The sequence below is a fragment of the Stenella coeruleoalba genome (genome assembly GCF_951394435.1).
Source record: "Stenella coeruleoalba genome assembly, chromosome: 8".
In the NCBI taxonomy this organism is placed as follows: Eukaryota; Metazoa; Chordata; class Mammalia; order Artiodactyla; family Delphinidae; genus Stenella; species Stenella coeruleoalba.
In genome coordinates this window covers 16,692,995-16,713,853 of record NC_137154.1, presented here as the reverse complement: position 1 = coordinate 16,713,853, position 20,859 = coordinate 16,692,995, and positions in this window count along the sequence as shown.

Sequence of the window (20,859 nt, the reverse complement as noted above, 5' to 3'; positions counted from 1 at the left end):
CTAATCCAAGTAAATGTCTCAGCGTAATTCTTGGCACTTAGTAAGTACTCAATAATGTAAACTATTATTATCAGTAATTAGAAACATCATTTCCTCATTACGGCATTCTTTTAGGAAGGACAGAGGGCAAGGACTGTGTCTTGGATTTTCTCTTGCAGAAGGGGTGAGTATATTTTGCATGCAGGATCTGTAGGGACAGGAAAAGATGTTTTTACATATATGTTTTTTCCAAATAGTCTCTTAAAGTGATCTCAGTATATCTTTGTGTTGAGTGTTGAAGAAAATGTGTCAAGCTTTATACGGTAAGCAGTTATTCCCACATGCTGCTCTGGGCACTGGCAGCTTTAAAATCATCTGACTCTTAGTAAAACGTGTGGATTCCTAAGTGTCCCACAAATAGAATCTCCAAGCGTATGGCACTGTATTTTTAATAAGCTCTCTGAGATAAAGCTGATATGCTGCTAAGGTTTTAGAACCATTGCCGAGTAACAGTACTAATACTAATAAGTTTTTGTTGTCATTAACAATGACAACTACATGTATTTAGCCTTACTCTGTGCCTGGCATGGGTCTAAGCACTTTATGCCATTAACTAACTTAATCCTCACAATAACCCTATGAATTGTTACTTTTATCATCTTCATTTTACCAATTAAAAAAACTGAAACACAAAAGCTTCAGTCATTTTCCCCAATCACAGAGTAAGTAGTTGAGCCAGGATTTGGACCCAGTCTTTCTCAGAGTCCATACACTTAACCACACTATTCTGCCTCCATTGACAGTGGAAGGGAAGTGACAAGTGGAACTGGAGCCAACTAGGGGACGATCAGGGCTCCATCACAGCCTGAGTTCCCATAAGTGTCCCACCCACCCTTGTTCACTTACAGAAAAACCTACGACATATCATAACAAGCTGGAATAAAATGCCTCTTGAAGAGCATTAACCATGAAGAAGCATTTTTCCAAACATGATCAAAGACAGCCGAACTAGATCTGGTGCTGTTAAATATCCAAAGTAGATAGAAACTACATTGAGCCATGCTTGGCACTTCCTGGCCATAAAGTTAATTTTGAGTTTCCTGAGACAGATACCCAGCCGAACTGCCAGCTGTGCCAGGTTCTGCAGGGGAAGGGTGTGGGGCAATGATGCAGGAGTGATGCAAAGTCCTACTCAGAAAAAAACGAAGTTTCCAAGGCTAGGTCACCACCTCCATGACAGCTTCTCCCCACCGAATCTGCTCAGTGCTCAGGCAGTCCAGGACCTGTATTGGCTCTTTTCTCAAGGAAATCTCTTGTACTTGAGGAGACCCCCAAGCTCCGTGCTGCCCAGGGCATTTTAGAAGCCAATAAAATAAGCGGTCTTTATATTTACAAGCAGTTCTGAAAATACCCTGTCACTTACCTGTTTGCCTATCTCTCTACCTCACAGACTGAGTGACCTAGCAGAAAATAAGTGTGGTGGACTGCAAAATTGGCTACAAATACCTCCCCCACAGCCAAGTGGTGGAGTCTAATTCTCTATCCCTGAATCTGGGTTGGCCATGTGACTTGCTTTGGCCAAGAAGACATTGGCTAACAGGGAGGAAAGAAGGGGTAAACAGAAAAGTGATGGTGCGTGGGGGCTTGCTCTCTTGCAAGAGAGCTCAGAACCCTGAGACCACCATGTGAACAAGACCAGAACAGCTGCTGAAGGATGAGAAGCCAAGGAGAGGAGAACCAGGGAGCCTCAACAAATGGACAGTCAACCTTCAGACATGTAACTGAGACCATCCTAGATCACGTAGTTCCCAGCCACCCACCAGCTGACCACAGATGCATGGGAGGGCACGTACGCACTGATATGGCTAAGACCAGAAAAACCTTCCAGCTGACACACAAAATCATGAGCTAAATAAAAGTTATTCTTTTAAGTCTCTAAGTTTTGGAATGGTTTGTTACCCAGCAAATGCTAACTGAAGCAAGGAGATAAATTATTAAAGGGAAACGTTTCGGAATAAAAAAATGCCTGCGTTCAAAATTCCAGCTTTTCCTCTTACTAGGTGTGAGGCTCTAGACAATTAATTTAATTTCTCTGACTCTACATTTCTTCATCTGTAAAACTGGGAAAATAAACATAACCATACCCTGAGTTCTTCTGGAGAGTCAATGAGAAATGTGGGAACCACTGTGTTTGCTTTACAGTATTATTATTATTATTATATCATCATCATTAAGTTGCTTTGAACTGAGCTATATGTTAGAACAGAGCTATTGCCAGGTTCCGGAGATAAAGAAATAAATCTAACAATATATTGGCCTGAGCAAGGAGTCAATAACAATCTATAGAAAAGAATTGGATTGTGTAACCACTATCGGAGGTTGCACAGGGTTTGTCATTCCCAGAAAACATCACTAAGGTTCCAATTCTCAGGTTTTAGGGAGAGGGGAAGGGGGAGGACAGGAAGCAGCAGCAATCAAATAGGAATGGGGGCATCCTATTGCTACAGAATAGAATCTGGGAGAGTAGCGGGGAGCATTGGCTTTAGATAGAGAGAGGTGTCCAGGAGGAAGCCCCACTGGCCTTCAGGTTCCTTATGAAATAGAAACAAGAACCAAACATCCAGGAGCAGCTTGACATAATGAGAAACAACACAAATTCTGGAATCAGAAACACTAGTTCAAATCCAAATGGGTCTCAGTTTGCTCACCTGTAAATTGGGACTATAGCACCAATATGATTCACATGTTGGTTCGTATGGTAGTTGTGAGAATTTGACAAAATACTAATATAAAATGCCTCCCATAGTACCTAGCACAGGGTAGCTGATCAACCAACATAATTTCTTTCCCCATCTCTTCCATGTTCATAAAGTCACTTTCTTGTTCATCTCCTGACATAACGAGTGGCCTGTAACCTGGGGACACAGTAATATCTGAAGGCCAGAACACTGACCACAAATACTATTTCTGGCTTTGTGACCTTGAACCAATCACTTAGCCTCTCTGTTTATCAGCTTCTCACTGGTGAAATGAGAATAATACTTCCTGTCCCTGATGCATTTCTCAAGGATAACTGGATGATTCATTCAATTTTAAAACCTAACTCGGGGCTTGATCATGCTGTGTAGAAAAATAAATAAAACACAAAAGGAAAGTCAAATGACTAATATTTAAAGTCCTGAGGCACTAATGCATAGTCAGTGACATTTCCATCACTGCCAATTCCTTTCTCTCTCTCTGTTTGTTTTTGCGGTACACGGGCCTCTCACTGTTGCGGCCTCTCACTGTTGCGGCCTCTCCCGCTGCGGAGCACAGGCTCCGGATGCACAGGCTCAGCGGCCATGGCTCACGGGCCTAGCCGCTCCGCGGCATGTGGGATCTTCCTGGACCGGGGCACGAACCCGCGTCCCCTAGCATCGGCAGGTGGACTCTCAACCACTGCGCCACCAGGGAAGCCCTCTCTCTCTGTTTTTAATCTTAGACCCTGTCATGGAGAGATGCCCTCCTTAGCCTGGCTTTGCTGTCTCTTTTCCCCCTTCTCCCCAACCCAAGTCTACAGCTCTTCAACATGGACAGAAAGCCAAAAGTGAGGGATGAATATGCAGGCAGGAAGCAGATGTAGAAACAGGCCTGGGAAAATGACACAATAATAATTTATTGAGCACTTACTCTGTGCTAAGCACCCTGCTATGTACTTTACACGTGTTACCTCATCTAATCCTAACAATTCAATGAAGGAGATACTGTTTTAATCTTAGGAAGTTTCGACAATTTGCCAAGGTCACACAGTTAACAGTAATAGCAGAGCTGGGATTTAGATCCAAGCTGGCTGACATCAAAGCTCCCTAGCAGTTTAACCTTTAGAGTATACAGTATATTCAAGATCAGTATGGCACAGTGGTTGAGACTATAGGCTCTGGAGTCAGATGCCTGATTTGAATCCTAGATCTGCTTTTATAGAATGACTTCGAGCCATCACTTAGTAATATCTAAGATATATGATAATGTATAGTAGATTATATTATATGTATATAATATGGCTCATATGTAATATATTATAGGTAGTATATGTTATATATATAATACACATATTAATATATTAATAATAATATATAATATATGTGTGAGATATATTTTATATATAGTAGATATATACAAAGTAGATTTTACTTATGTAGATATGTGTGTGTCTGTGTATATATATGTGTATATATGTATATACATACATATATATGTGTGGGAATATATATATGCCCAATCTGATTTTAATAATCACAACAACCCCACGAGGAAGGTAATAGCAGTATCCCCACTTTACTAACGAGGAAAGTGAGACACAAGAGGTCAAGAAACTTGTTCAAGATTACATAGCTAGTAAATGGCAGAGACAAGTTTCAGACTTGGGCAGTTTAGTTCCAGAGTCCATACCCTTGACCGCCACACCATTCAGCTGCCACTATGTGTGGATGCTCCACTTCTGCCCTGGCTCCTCCCCATGTCCTTGGGAGCTGCAGCTGCTTTGTTGCTTCTCCAGCCTTGATGCCAAAGTCTAGGAGGCACAAATCAAGCTGTCCCCAGAACTCTCACCACACTCCACTCTGGCCCAGTGGCAGCGTCAGGTGAGCCGAGGAGCTCCTTCAGCTCAGCAAGCATCCCACCAGACTAGATCAGAGATGCGGGAGAAGCCAGGCTCTCCAAATGCAGGTAGCCCCAATCTCCATGACTGGCTCTCATAGGGCCCCTCTTTTGGCCTGAAGTGCTGTGGTGGAGAGAAGAACCTCCTTCTACCTCCCAATTTCCCTTCTGTAGAAGACACTGCTGCCATCACTGCAGTAAGTCCCTTGGGATCTCTTTTATCAGCTCATCCTCCAATTTCGGCAATGCTTTGCTGCTAATAGGGCAGCTGGGACCTCCAGAGGATGGCCTTGGGCACCGAGAGCTAAGAGCAGACCCTGTGTGAGAGTACAGAAACCCAGCTCCTTTGCTTCCAGACAGAGCAAACACTGACGTGTAACTTACTTTCTAGAGTTCCCTCAGGGATCAGCCTGACCCAGGGAACTCAGCCGAAATAGCACCCTCCTTGGTCTTCCCCCTCTCTGTCTATCCTCCCTCTCCCTCGCTGGTTTCTCCAGGGAACACTTTCGTAATAAATTACTTGTACATGAATCTTTGGTTCAGGGTCTGCTTCTGAAAGAACCCAACCTAAGAGAGAATTTTGGTTTTATTTTGTCTCAATGACTTTCTAGGCTCTTCTTAAATGCACTTGCTAATAGTGACCGAAATTGGTGGGCATCTCTTAGCAAGCCTTGCATAGATATGATTGACAACTTTCTTAGTAGAAGGTGTGAGCACTTATCAACCAATGTCCTCAGCTTCAGGGGCTCAACTGAAGCTCCAGAAAGAGCAGGACATTTTCTACTTAACACCCTGTTATGTGATTTTCCCCCTTAGTATTGTCCAGACTCTGTGATAAAAGAGAACCTCTATCTTTTCTTCCTTTTATGCCTGTTTTAGAGTGAAACTTTCTCCTCAGCTCTGACATATTCACTGGGGCTCTTATGCTTCAGCTGCCACGGAGGTGAGTTTGCCTCCATTTGGAGAACTGACAGGTAGGAAAAATATTTATAAAACGAAAATCAAAACCAAGACACCTGGCTGCCACCGGGGACCCTGATAGTGTCACATGAAGGCTTTCTCCTCCACACCCTCTAGCCAGTATCTCTCATTTAACAGGCTGCTCAGAAGTCCTCCCCATTCCTCTCTTAGGTTCATTTCACAGAGGCCAACAAATTCCTTCCCTGTGAAGCAAGTCATATCCTGGGAGATCATAGCCTTCAAGTCATGAAGTCATGACACGCACTGAGGTAAACAGATGAGGTTGCTAAGAGTTGGAGGTGACCTTCCCGGGCCTCCTGCTGTCCCAAGCCCATCCCAAGCAGGCCTATCCTCTAACAGAAGCTCCCAGTCTAGGAAGTCCTAGTCTAGGGAATGAGGAAAGGTGAGAAAAGCATTTGGGGCTCCAAATATGCCTGGAGCAGTCCTGTGTGAAGTCTCTTACTTTATGTCACTGACATAAGTTTCCACAAGAGTAGCGCAGACGGACGCTTAGAGGAAAATCAGCGGATAGTGTCATGCAGGGGGTAAGAGCATGGGCTTAAAGTCACTCAGATCTGAGTTCAAAACACTTACTGGAATGTACCTTAAGGCAGTTTATACCTTTAAAAAATTATGTAACTTCTTCGAACTTAGTTTCCCCATCTATAAACTGGAGGTCCTGCCTTAGAAGGTTGCTTTGAAGATAAATGAAGAATATATGCAAAACAATTTTCAAAGTGTGTGGTGGTTTTGTACAATCTATTCAGCCAAGCTAGAACTATGTTTCTCAGAATTCCTGTCCCTGCCTGGCCCTGGGTTAGCTTGTGTGAGATTTGGAGAGTAGAAGTGAAGTAGGGATTCCCTGGCCATCCAGTGGTTAGGACTCTGTGCTTCCACTGCAGGGGGCACGGATTCTACGGCTGGTGGGGGAACTAAGATCCCGCAAGCGGCATGACACCCCAAAAAAAAAGTGAAGCAGCAGCAATTGGCTCTGAAGCAATTGGGTGCCAGGCACCACTGCAGCCCACCCACGTGGTTCTTGATTTGTTGGGTGTTGCAGTCTGGACTACTCTTCAGCTTCTTTGAGTCTCAGGCCAGAACACATGCCAGCCACTTCTGCCGGTCACCCACATCACCAGTGGGGTGAAGGGGAAAGACAGACACGATTCCAGTTTGTCCTCTCTCTCCCCAGCTGCCCACTCTCCTAACCCATAGTGGCTTCAGGCTCATCACCAGTGGTGGTGACAACAGCCTCCCATGCCCTTCTCCAGCTCCACAAGCATGCAAAGCCTAATCCCAGTAATAAACCCTTGATCGCCTATGACTCAGAGAGGTTCTGTTTCCCAAGCAAACCTAATGCTCACAAAAGGAAACACTGGCATGATTTAAGTATAGACAGTTGTTGAAGGTATTAACTTTTGGTTCCAATCCAAACTCCACTTTGGCCAAATCCCTTAGTCCTTCTGAGACTCGGTTTCCTCAGCTGTAAAGTGGTGATAATAATATGATTTATTTCATTGGCCAATGGAAATGGTTAAATGAGATTCATTAAAAGTAATAGGGAGACAGGCTTCCCTGCTGGCCCAGTGGTTAAGAATCCGCCTGCCAATGCAGGGGACATGGGTTCGAGCCCTGGTGCGGGAAGATCCCACATGCCGCGCAGCAACTAAGCCCGTGCGCCACAGCTACTGAGCCTGCGCTCTAAAGCCTGTGAGCCGCAACAGCTGAGCCCATGGGCCACAGCTACTGAAGACCATGTGCCTAGAGCCCGTGCTCTGCAACAAGAGAAGCCACTGCAATGAGAAGCCCGTGCACCACAACGAAGAGTAGTCCCCGCTCACTGCAACTAGAGAAAGACTGCACGCAGCAGTGAAGAACCAACACAGCCAAAAACAAATAAATAAATTTATTTTTTAAAACATAGGTAATAGGGAGAAAACCTTTATTTCCCATTTTAATTCATGGGTTTGGCATTTGGAAATCCTTCACCAATAAATAAAAGCTTCATCCTTCGAAGGATCTTTGTCAATAATGAAATGATATTTTCGTCCTCCATGTGTTTTATGTTATTTATCAATTGGTTTAGAACTGAGCCATGAAAAAAAGGATGCTGCTTATTAGACCCCTTCAGAGACACCTCCCTGCCCCACCGCCACTCAACGGTTAGGACATAAATAAATGATAATAATAACCCTTTGCTTTTGTAAGGGTTCAGTAGGGACACTTTCATCAGCATTTCATTTGCTCCCCCATCAAGACTATGACCCAGACAGCATTAAATAGCTGGACGCTACAGACACTGCACCAGAACTCAAAAGACCTGGGTTTTCACCCTGGCTCTGCCAAAAAGCATCCATCTCCTCACTTGTCTGAGCCTCAGTTTCATCTACAAAAGGGAGAGGGTTGAATTCATAAGGTCGTTCAAATCCCAGCAGATCCTAAGTCTATTATTATTTTCACTCTTCCTATGGGGTGGGGAGGGGGAAGGAAGTTACAAGAGATTAACTAGCTTAATTAAATGCTTTCCAAGTTATGGTTCCTGGAGGAGAAGCAGCAGCATCACACCAAAATTATTAGGAATGCAAATTATCAGGCCTCACTGCCGATCCACAGAATCAGAAACTCTGGAGGTAAGATCCAGAAATCGGTGTATTAACAAGACCTCCAAGTAATTCCAATGCATGCTCAAGTTTGTAAGCCACTGGCTCTATCAGAGTTTCACAGCAAAAAGTAAGTGGCTTAGCCAGGACTCGAACCCAGGTCTCTGACTCCTTTCTAGTTGTCCTGTGGATCTGGAGAAAAGGACCTGATAAGAACAAATTCATTTGAAGACAAGGCAAGTCCAAAAATATAAGCAAAAAGCAGAACTCAATTGTGAGTAATATTCTAAAAACTCTCAGGGGTCTACAATTGAGAACCTTTGATCCCTGCCCCTAGACTAGGCTGAAGCTGAACTTTTGTGCTGTCTGTGACCCAGACATCTGAACTTTGCACTGGATTATTCCATTGAACTGTCAGATGGCAACCAAGGAGTCTGCAACTAGTGGACAGCATAGTGCAGCAGAGAAAAGGGAGGGCATTAACTGTTCAAATTCAGCATCTGATATTTTTCCTTTCTGTTATTTCTTTTCACATATACACATATGTATTCAAAAATGCACAAACAAGATAAATTCATGTATGCACTAGGTATTTTTTTAGTTCCATATTTTACTTCTCCTTTTCCTTTTTCTTTTCTTGATTCCTACCTCCCTCTTCTTCCCTACACCCACTCAGATAATGCATGTAAATAACCTAGTATATTTTTCTCCATGGTGAGATAATCAAATACACATACTTTCACACACATACCTTGTTTTACTCATACTTCATGTAAATTCTTCCACAATGAGAGATATAGTACAGCTCTCTCCCAAGCTTCTCAAAAGCTATGTAATAGCCCCATAATGTGCACCTACAATAATTTATATGGGGCAGTCCCTGACTAATGGGAATTCACTAGGTTTCCAATTTTTCACCACCTCAAGTGTTGTTGCAATAAATAATTTCATACATATGTGCTTGTGTAGTGGTGATTTTATTTGTATAGGATAGATTTCCAAGTTTAGAATATTGGACTCAAAGGCTTTTTGTATTTTTAATTTAATAGATGTTGCCATGGCTCCTCAAAATGGCCATAACAATTTACATTTCCAGCACAATGTATGGGAGTGCCCATTTCTTACATCCCAATCAACGTTAAATGTTATCTGTCTTTTTAATTTTTTTAAAACATTGTAAAGTGATATCCAATTGCTATTTTAATTTGCATTTTCCTAATTTACATTTGAATTTGAACTTTTCATGTCAATGGACTTGCTCTTCCATGCCTGCTGTGTCATTTTAAAAGTGGTCATTTTGCCTTAACTCAGCTATGACTGTAGGAAGTATATTTTTAGCTCTAAAAAGTCCTTTCAAACTGTACTTGAATCTTTTTAAATACACTTACTTTTCTGTCCATATTGTCATGTTTCCTTCAGCAGTTCTATTTATGGCTGAATTCAGTATGCTCTGCTGGATCTGGCTATCTCTGATTTGGATACATTGTGATTTTTCTGTATAACTTAGACACAGGTGTTGTTGTTGGACTATCCTACAAGGTAGCAGTCCACAGTGGAGGAAGGCAAAATGTTGCTCTGTAGGAGCCTCCCTGTTCCTCAAAGGCAGGGAGGACTAAGCCTGTACTTTTGGCTATTCCTTGGCAACTCAGGTGTTGTGGAAACCTGCCACACACACATGGAGGGCCATCAAACTTCTTCCCCAAATCCACACATCTCTTTGGGCCAAACTCTTCATAGCATCCTCATTTTATAACCCCTCCCTCAGGGCTCTCTGTCACCAGTAGCTAGACATTGGCCCAACCCGCAGAGCAGAAAACCCTGTACAAGTTCTCTCTACTGGGACTGCCACAGAATCCATGGGCTCATTTCCACCTAGCAACCTTCAGGCCCAACTTGTTGACTCAAAAGTGGAAGTTATTGGAGTTGATTGATACTGAATGGAAAAGAGGGTGAGTTTCATGTTGCTATCTTTCCAGAAGCCCCTCTGGAATCAGCATCTTCATCCAACCCCACATCCTAGTGAACCTGTTTCTTCCACCACAAAGCAGCAGGTCCTACTGAAAGATCATCAGCTTTGGAATCAGAGATTTGTGTTCAAATCTGCCCCTTACAAGTGCAATCTTGTGCATGCTACAGAATCAGTATTTCTGAGTCTCAATTCCTTGTTTATAAAATGGTACTAGTTGTGAAAAATAAATGAAATAATATATTTAAAACACTTTGCCCAGTGTGTAGCACATGATAGGTTTTGCAGAAATGTTAGTCTCTTTCCCCTGTGATTTGATTTTCAAGAAGTGATGGTTGACCAGTTGGCCTTACTCTTGGTTTGACATTTCAGCAACAATAATTCTACTTAGTTGCCATTCTTTATACTTGCTCTTACTCAATCCATCATCTTGAAGTATCTAGGTTAATGGCCAGTGTTTCAGCCATCTTGGTGTCCCAATGCCTTCCTGGGGGTAGCAGTTATGCCTTACAAATTACGAAAACCACATATCGCAAAAGGGGAATCACCACTGACCTCGGACATACAGTGAGAGGCCAAACTGGAAAGGAATGTTCAGAAATCGGCTCTGACAACAAAAGCTGAAGGCATTAAGAACATAATTATCCTTTTAAAGGTTATCATATAATTGAATCTCTAATCTTGCTTGAATGTAGATTAATTCACTCCACTGAGATCTCTAAGAAAAAGCAATATCCCCAGAGCTCTGCCGGAAAGCCAAAAGAATTTTTAATTGCAACAAATTACATAAAGAGATTCTGCCTTATGAAAGGGGAAAATATATGGCAAACCTTTTTGGGATAATTGAAGTGAAAGATATCAAAGACCTATTAATAAGGGCCCTAAAACCCATGCACTGAAGAATAATGTCGGTGTCCACATTTTTGGAATACCCATCTCTATACATACAGGTAGAAAGAGTTCTCTCTCTCCTGTACTCCCTTCACCCCCTCAAAATAGGCAATGACAGTATTTTACACTGTATCAGAAAATTCTGGGCAGAATGATCTCTAGATTGCCCCAGCAGACCTGAGTATTCATTACAATACCATTTTACAAAGATTAGTTGACTTGCTTAAAATCTTGCAGTTAGTAAACGACGGATCCAACACTCGAAATAGGCTTTCTGACTCCCAGTCCATTCTTCTATAGGAATGGAAAGTATGGGGACAAACCAAGATCTGGCAAAATGTCAGAGAGAAAAAAATAGAAAGTGGCAAATATGAAAAATGTCTTCTCAAAGCCCTAGAAACAGCCTAACTCAAAAAGGTGGATCATTTAAATTCACATTTTCATGACTCAACGATACATCAAACCAAAAAGTATTTACTGAGCTCTTACTATGTGGAAGACACTATGTTGGAAACAATTAAAAATGGGAAAGAGTAGTCCTTTTCTCTGAAAGTGTTTACAATCTTCAATAGGGAAAACAAGGCTTTTCTGATTCTTACTGCTACCAAGGCAAGAACTCTGTGTAAAGCTAAGTAGGAGAAGTTTGCAAAGAAACAGGCAGTAAGAACCCAAATTGGAAGGAGAAAGACAAACTAATTTAGAAAATCTATTGTTTGTGCATGCAAACCCATTTCCCTCCTTACCTCTACCCTAAACACACATGCGCGCACACACACAGGCACAGACACTTCATACACATTATTAGATGTTTTACAACTAAAAGTGAATGGTAGGAGCAATTATGCAGGGAAGTCATTTCCTGATGTTACCGATAATGTCATCCTTGAGAGAGCAGCTGAAGGATTCTCTGGGCAATATAGCTCAGGACGTGGCTCTGCCTGCACCGAGGTAGCTAATGATCTCTGAGTCAGAGCTTTAACCCCATCAAACCTTTTGTTTTTTCACTAACATGGGTCACTTATGATTCTTCACATGTTCTGTGCAAATGTACAAAATAACTTCTGCATCTGACAATGAAAACATTACCAGGGGGAAATTATATATGAGGACATTTGTAGATATCCTTCCTTGTTTTCTTAGAGGGTAATTTGAATTGTTGTCAGAATGACAAATAAAGGGTTGAAAAAGCAGGACGCAAACATGTAAGTCTGCTGGGAGGCATCACTTTGAAGATGACTAACATGCGTTGACAGGGAGAAGGGAGAGAATAAAGAAAAGTGGTATTTGCCCTAAAACTAAATGCAGGGACCACATGTGAATACATAGCTGAGCATTAATATAAAAAGTGCTGAGAATGAGTGGTACACTTAACCATAGAACCCTGCCCAGCAATAAAAAGGAAACTATTGAAACACACAACAAGCTTCAGAGAATTATGCTGATTGAAAACAGCCAAACTCAAAAGTTACACACTATACAATTCCTTTTATACAAACTGCTTGAAATCACAAGATTATAGAAATGGACAACAGATTAGTGGAAGTCAGAGGTTAAGGAGAAGCTAGAGACAGGAGGGAAGGGGGTATGGCTATAAAAGGGCAACATGGGGGATCCTTGTGGTGGTGGGAATGTTCTATATCTTAACTGCATCCATGACAATATCCTAGTCATAATATCGTACTACTGTTACCACTGGGGGGGGCAGATAAGGTGTACATAGGACCTCTCCATACTATTTATTATATGAAATAAATTGTATGTGAATCTACAGGTATATCAAAATAAAAAGTTTAACTTAAAAGAGATAAGGAGGTAAAATCCCCCCCCCCCAAAAACAAGCCAATAGAATCAAAAGTGATTTACTCTTAGAAGCAGATATTGAGGGTGGAGAAGGACAGGGAAAGGGGTTACTCATTTCCATTAAAAACCTTGTAGACCCATCTAAATTTATTGTGTGTTGATAATTAATTTTTTTAAGTGCTGCAGAATACTATTGTGATGAAAGAGACTAAAGTGGAATGGACTTACGAGGTGTCACCTTTTTCTAATGGAAAAAAATACTAACATTTATTGAGCACTTGTTATTTGCTAACCACTGTGCTGAGCATCTGACATGCACAGTCTCATTTAACCCTCAGGGAAGTCTCTGAAGTGAGTGCTTCTTTCCCTCCATTTCATTCATGTACAACTGAGGCTCAAAGAGTTTTAGGGATTTCTCAGAGTCACCTGGCTAGTAAGCAGCACAGTCCAGAGCTTCAGGGCCCACGTTCTTAATGACACCCCTTGGGGAGGGTAAACAGAAGGGTGAGACGGACCTTGGAATCAGACAGATCTGGATTAGAGACCAAGTTCCACAAATTATAGTTATGTGACTTTGGACAAGCGACTTAACCAGTGTGAGCCTCTGCTTCCTCATCTACAGTGTAGGAACAATAGTACTACCCACCTCAGAGGGCTGTGGGGAGACTTAAATGAGATCATGTATACTAAGTGCTTGGCACAATACCTGAGAAATAACCCTCAATAAGGGATTATGTTTAAGGCTATTATTTAAGGGTTAAGGCTATTATTACTATGATCGTTATGTATGACAGTGTTACTTCTCATATGGGTTTCAGATAAAGCTCTTTCTCCAAACCATGTCCGGAGGCTGCTGAACTTCCCTTTGAGATGACTCTGAACTTTGTGCTTTTTATCAGATGAGGGAGCAGGAAGGAAGGGTTGATTTTCATGAATGACATTCGTCAGAAAACCACCAGGGATTCTGTGACTGCTGAGCTCTCCTTTGGTATCCAGGAGATCCAGAGGGGAAAAAATCATTGCCTGGCTAAGTAGCTACTGCTTTTTGCTTTGTTTTGTCACTTTGTTGTTTTCAAATGAAATACATCAGACATGCAGAAAAAGGCAAAGACTATTAGAACATCAAAGTTCCCATCTCTCAGTTTTAACCAATATAAAGAACTTTCTATATTTGCTTCATATCCTTTTGTTGAAAAATAAAACATTACAAATGCAGATGAAGGCTTCTCCCATCCCCATCCACCTCATTCTTAAAAATAAAACATTACAAATGCAGATGAAGGCTTCAACCATCCCCATCCACCTCATTCTTCTCCCTCCCTCCCCAAGTGCTAACTTTCGAAGACAGCTTTGAATGAGTCTAGGTTTCTCATGCTGATCACTTTCTAGTCTTAGGTCTGACATCACATATAAGCCCGTTTTGAAGTCATTTTTGAGCTTCTGCCCAATGTTAAGCATAAAAGAGGAGTCCAACATTTTCCTCCCCATAGAGCTTATCATCAAAATGGGATGACAGACATTGAGATAGACATATGCCCTGATTTCTCTTTGGGGAACCTCTTGGCCACAATGTTTGACTAGGGCTAACTATGCTCTGTCTCCAGGGCCTGACCAATGAGGATCCCCCTGGCTACAAACTTTGGCTCACTGGTAGACATGTAATCTGAATTAGGCTAATTAAAGCAAGCCCCAGAATTTTACTGGGGCTACCAGAAAAGAAGTGCTACCTAATTGCTGGAGTGGAAGGATGTAAGCTTAATGCTGGAGGGGCACCACAAATAGAGCACCTGCCTGGGAATCAAAGCAGCACAGAGAAAAGAACATTGCGGACTGACATCACTGAGTCCCTGGTGTTTAGTCTATCAATGGAATTCCCAGTTAATGGGCCAATAAATTCCCTTGCTATGCTTACATGTGTTGGAGTTGAATTTCTGTCCTGAATAATATAAAGCAAAACACTTAATGAGCAAGACAGGACATAACAGCAAGCACTTATGTCGTTCTTACTATGAACACTGCATTCTTCTAGGCATTTTACTTCTAGAAACTCATTTAATCCTCACAAGAACACTCCAAGGTATAGGTTCTACGATGGTCTCCAGTTACAGACAGGAAATTGAGCACAGAGAAGTTCCAGAAGCTCTGGAACACTGAAGTATTCAACGGCAGAGCTGTGATTCAAATCCAGGAAACCTAAGTTGGAATCTAAATAGTTAACCATTACTGCACAATTCAGAAAATGAATGCTTATAGGAATTCATGATAAAAGAAAAAATATGAAACATAGTTACCAAAAATAAAAAGATACTTTTCATATAGGATATTGTGGTTTTTTAACTGGGCTTTAAAGGTTGAGAAGCATAAAATGACAGACATGGAAAGGGAAGGAGAATTCCAGGAGAGCGAAGACTTGAGCAGCGGGAAAGAAAGGAGCACAACAGGAGGGGAGCTTCAAGATGGTGGAAGAGTAAGACGCGGAGATCACCTTCCTCCCCACAGATACACCAGAAATACATCTACATGTGGAACAACTCCTACAGAACACCTACTGAACTCTGGCAGAAGACCTCAGACCTCCCAAAAGGCAAGAAACTCCCCACGTACCTGAGTAGGGCAAAAGAAAAAACAGAGACAAAGAATAGGGACGGGACGTGCACCAGTGGGAGGGAGCCGTGAAGGAGGAAATGTTTCCACACACTAGGAGCCCCGTCGCGGGCGGAGACTGCGGGTGGTGGAGGGAGGGAAGCTTCAGAACCGCGGAGGACAGCGCAGCAACAGGGGTGCGGGGGGCAAAGCGGAGAGATTCCCGCACAGAGGATCAGGGCCGACCAGCACTCACCAGCCCGAGAGGCTTGTCTGCTCACCCGCCGGGACGGGTGGGGGCTGGGAACTGAGGCTCGGGCTTCGGTCGGAGGCAGTGAGAGGACTGGGGTTGGCGGCGTGAACACAGCCTGAAGAAACTAGTGCGCCACGGCTAGCCAGGAGGGAGTCCGGGAAAAGGTCTGGAGCTGCCGAAGAGGGAAGAGACTTTTTCTTCCTTCTTTGTTTCGTGGTGCGCGAGGAGAGGGGATTAAGAGCGCCGCTTAAAGGAGCTCCAGAGACGGGCGCGAGCCGCGGCGATCAGCATGGACCCCAGAGACGGGCATGAGACGCTAAGGCTGCTGCTGCCGCTGCCAAGAAGCCTGTGTGTGAGCACAGGTTACTCTCCACACCCCGCTTCCGGGGAGCCTGTGCAGCCCGCCACTCCCAGGGTCCCGGGTTCCAGGGATAACTTACCCGGGAGAATGCACGGCGCATCTCAGGCTGGTGCAATGTCACACCGGCCTCCGCCACCGCAGGCTCGCCCTGCACTTCGTGCCCCTCCCTCCCCCCGGCCTGAGTGAGCCAGAGTCCCGAAAGCAGTGGCTCCTTTAACCCCATCCTGTCTGAGCGAAGAAACAACGCCCGCCGGCGACCTACACGCAGAGGCGGGGCCAAATCCAAAGCTGAGCCCCTGGGAGCTGTGAGAACACAGAACAGAAAGGGAAATCTCTCCCAGCAGCCTCAGGAGCAGCAGATTAAATCTCCACAGTCAACCTGATGTACCCTGCATCTGTGGAATACATGAATAGACAACGAATCATCCCAAATTGAAGAGGTGGACTTTGGGAGCAATGATATATATTTTTTTTCCCATTTTTCTCTTTTTGTGTGTATGCATATGCTTCTGTGTGTGACTTTGTCTCTATAGCTTTGCTTTTACCATTTGTCCTAGGGTTCTGTCTGTCCGTTTCTTTTATTTTTTTTAGTATAGTTTTCAGCCCTTGTTATCATTGGTGGATTTGTTTTTTTGGTTTGGTTGTTCTCCTCTTTCTTTTTTTAATTATTTAAAATATTTTTTAAATAATTATTCTTTGTTTTTTATTTTAATAACTTTTTAATTTAATTTTATTTTTTCTTTCCTTCTCTTTCTTTCTTTATTTTTTCTTTCTCTTTCTTTCTTTCTTTCTCTCTCTCTCTCTCTCTCTCTCTCTCCCGCTCCTTCCCTCCCTCCCTCTGTCTCTCTCACTCTCTCTTTCTTTCTTTCTTTCTCCCTTTTATTCTGAGCCCTGTAGATGACAGGTTCTTGGTGCTGCAGCCAGGCATCAGGGCTGTGCCTCTGAGGTGGGACAGCCAAGTTCAGGACACTGGTCCACCAGAGACCTCCCAGCTCCACGTAATATCAAATGGTGAAAATCTCCCAGAGATCGCCATCTCAATGCCAAGACCCAGCTCCACTCAACGACCAGCAAGCGCCAGTGCTAGACACCCTATGCCAAACAACTAGCAAGACTGGCACACAACCCCACCCACTAGCAGAGAGGCTGCCTAAAATCATAATAAGGTCACAGACACCCCAAAACACACCACTAGACGTGGACCTGCCCACCAGAAAGAAAAGATCCAGCCTCATCCACCAGAATACAGACACTAGTCCCCCCCACCAGGGGAGGCAGGGGATTACCCGACCCACTGAACCCACTGAACCAACCTTAGCCACTGGGGGCAGATACCAAAAACAACAGGAACTACGAACCTGCAGCCTGCGAAAAGGAGACCCCAAACACAGCAAATTAAGCAAAATGAGAAGACAAGAAAAAAACAGCAGATGAAGGAGCAAGGTAAAAACCCACCAGACCTAACAAATGAAGAGGAAATAGGCAGTCTACCTGAAAAAGAATTCAGAATAATGACAGTAAAGATGATCCAAAATCTTGGAAATACAATGGAGAAAATACAAGAAACTTTTAACAAGGACCTAGAAAAACTAAAGAGCCAAACAAACAATCATGAACAACATAGTAACTGAAATTAAAAATTCTCTAGAAGGAATCACTAGCAGAATAACTGAGGCGTAAGAACGGATAAGTGACCTGGAAGATAAAATAGTGGAAGTAACTACTGCAGAGCAGAATAAAGAAAAAAGAATGAAAAGAACTGAGGACAGTCTCAGAGACCTCTGGGACAACATTAAACGCATCAACATTCGAATTATAGGGGTCCCAGAAGAAGAGAAAAAGAAAGGGACTGAGAAAATATTTGAATAGATTATCGTTGAAAACTTCCCTAATATGGGAAAGGAAATAGTTAATCAAGTCCAGGAAGCACAGAGAGTCTAATACAGGATAAATCCAAGGAGAAACACACCAAGGCACATATTAACCAAACTATCAAAAATTAAATACAAAGAAAATATATTAAAAGCAGCAAGGGAAAAACAACAAATAACATACAAGGGAATCCCATTAAGGTTAACAGCTGATCTTTCAGCAGAAACTCTGCAAGCCAGAAGGGAGTAGCAGGACATATTTAAACTGAAGAAAGGGGAAAACCTATAACCAAGATTACTCTACGCAGCAAGGATCTCATTCAGATTTGACAGAGAAATTAAAAACTTTACAGACAAGCAAAACCAAAGACAATTCAGTACCACCAAACCAGCTCTACAACAAATGCTAAAGGAACTTCTCTAGGCAGCAAACACAAGAGAAGGAAAACACCTATAATACCAAACCCCAAACAATTAAGAAAATGGTAATAGGAATATACATATCAATAATTACCTTGAATGTAAATGGATTAAATGATCCAACCAAAAGACATTGACTGACTAAATGGATACAAAAACAAGACCCGTATATATGCTGTCTACAAGAGACCCACTTCAAACCTAGGGACACATACAGACTGAAGGTGAGGGGATGGAAAAAGATATTCCATGCAAATGGAAATCAAAAGAAAGCTGGAGTAGCAATTCTCATATCAGACAAAATAGACTTTAAAACAAAGACTATTACAAGAAACAAAGAACCATGCTACATAATGATCAAGGGATCAAACCAGAAGAAGATATAACAACTGTAAATATTTGTGCACCCAACATAGGAGTACCTCAATACATAAGGCAAATGCTAACAGCCATAAAAGGGGAAATTGACAGTAACACAATCATACTAGGGGACTTTAACACCCCACTTTCACCAATGGACAGATCATCCAAAATGAAACTAAATAAGGAAACTCAAGCTTTAAATGATACATTAAACAAGATGGACTTAATTGATATTTATAGGACATTCCATCCAAAAGGAACAGAATACACTTTCTTCCCAAGTGCTCATGGAACATTCTCCAGGATAGATCATATCTTGGGTCACAAATCAAGCCTTCGTAAATTTAAGAAAATTGAAATCGTACCAAGTATCTTTTCCAACCACAACGCTATGAGACCAGATATCAATTACAGGGAAAAATCTGTAAAAAATGAAAACACATGGAGGCTAAACAATACACTACTTAATAACCAAGAGATCACTGAAGAAATCAAAGAGGAAATCAAAATATACCTAGAAACAAATGACAATGAAAACACGACGACCCAAAACCTATGGGATGCAGCAAAAGAAGTTCTAAGAGAGAAGGTTATAGCAATACAACCCTACCTAAAGAAACAAGAAACATCTCAAATAAACAACCTAAACTTACACCTAGAGAAAGAAGAACAAAAAAAAAACCCAAGTTAGCAGAAGGGAAGAAATCATAACGATCATATCAAAAATAAATGGAAAAGAAATGAAGCAAATTATAGAAAAGATCAATAAAACTAAAAGCTAGTTCTTTGAGAAGATAAACAAAATTGATAAACCATTAGCCAGACTCATCAAGAAAAAAAGGGAGAAGACTCAAATCAATAGAATTAGAAATGAAAAAGGAGAAGTAACAACTGACACTGCATAAATACAAAGGATCATGAGAGATTACTACAAGCAACTCTATGCCAATAAAATGGACAACCTGGAAGAAATGGACAAATTCTTAGAAATGCACAACCTTCCGAGACTGAACCAGGAAGAAATAGAAAATATGAACAGACCAAACACAAGCACTGAAATTGAAACTGTGATTAAAAATCTTCCAACAAACAAAAGCACAGGACCAGAAGCCTTCACAGGAGAATTCTATCAAGCGATAAAGAGGCATGGACATATATACACTACCAAACGTAAGGTAGATAGCTAGTGGGAAGCAGCCGCATAGCACAGGGAGATCAGCTCGGTGCTTTGTGACCGCCTGGAGGGGTGGGATAAGGAGGGTGGGAGGGAGGGAGACGCAAGCGGGAAGAGATATGGGAACATATGTATATATATAACTGATTCATTTTGTTGTGAAGCTGAAACTAACATACCATTGTAAAGCAATTATACTCCAATAAAGATGTTAAAAAAAAAAAAAACATTTAGAGAAGAGCTAACACTTATCCTTCTCAAACTCTTCCAAAATATAGCAGAGGGAGGAACACTGCCAAACTCATTCTATGAGGCCACCATCACCCTGATACCTAAACCAGACAAAGATATCACCAAAAAAGAAAGCTACAGACCAATATCACTGATGAACATAGATGCAAAAATCCTCAACAAAATACTAGCAAACAGAATCCAGCAGCACATTAAATGGATCATACACCATGATCAAGTAGAGTTTATCCCAGGAATGCAAGGATTCTTCAATATATGCAAATCAATCAATAATACACCATGTTAACAACTTGAAGGAGAAAAACCATATGATCACCTCAATAGATGCAGAGAAAGCTTTCGACGAAATTCAACACCCATTTATGATAAAAAGAAAGTAGGCATAGAGGGAACTTACCTCAACATAATAAAGACCATATATGACAAACCCACAGCCAACATCATCCTCAATGGTGAAAAACTGAAACCACTTCCACTATGATCAGGAAAAAGGCAAGGTTGCCCACTCTCACCAGTCTTATTTAACATAGTTTTGGAAGTTTTAGCCACAGAAATCACAGAAGAAAAAGAAATAAAAGGAATCCAAATCAGAAAAGAAGTAAAGCTGTCACTGTTTGCGGATGACATGATACTATAGGTAGAGAATCCTAAAGATGCTACCAGAAAACTACTAGAGCTAATCAATGAATTTGGTAAAGTAGCAGGAAACAAAATTGATGCACAGAAATCTCTTGCATTACTATACTCTAAT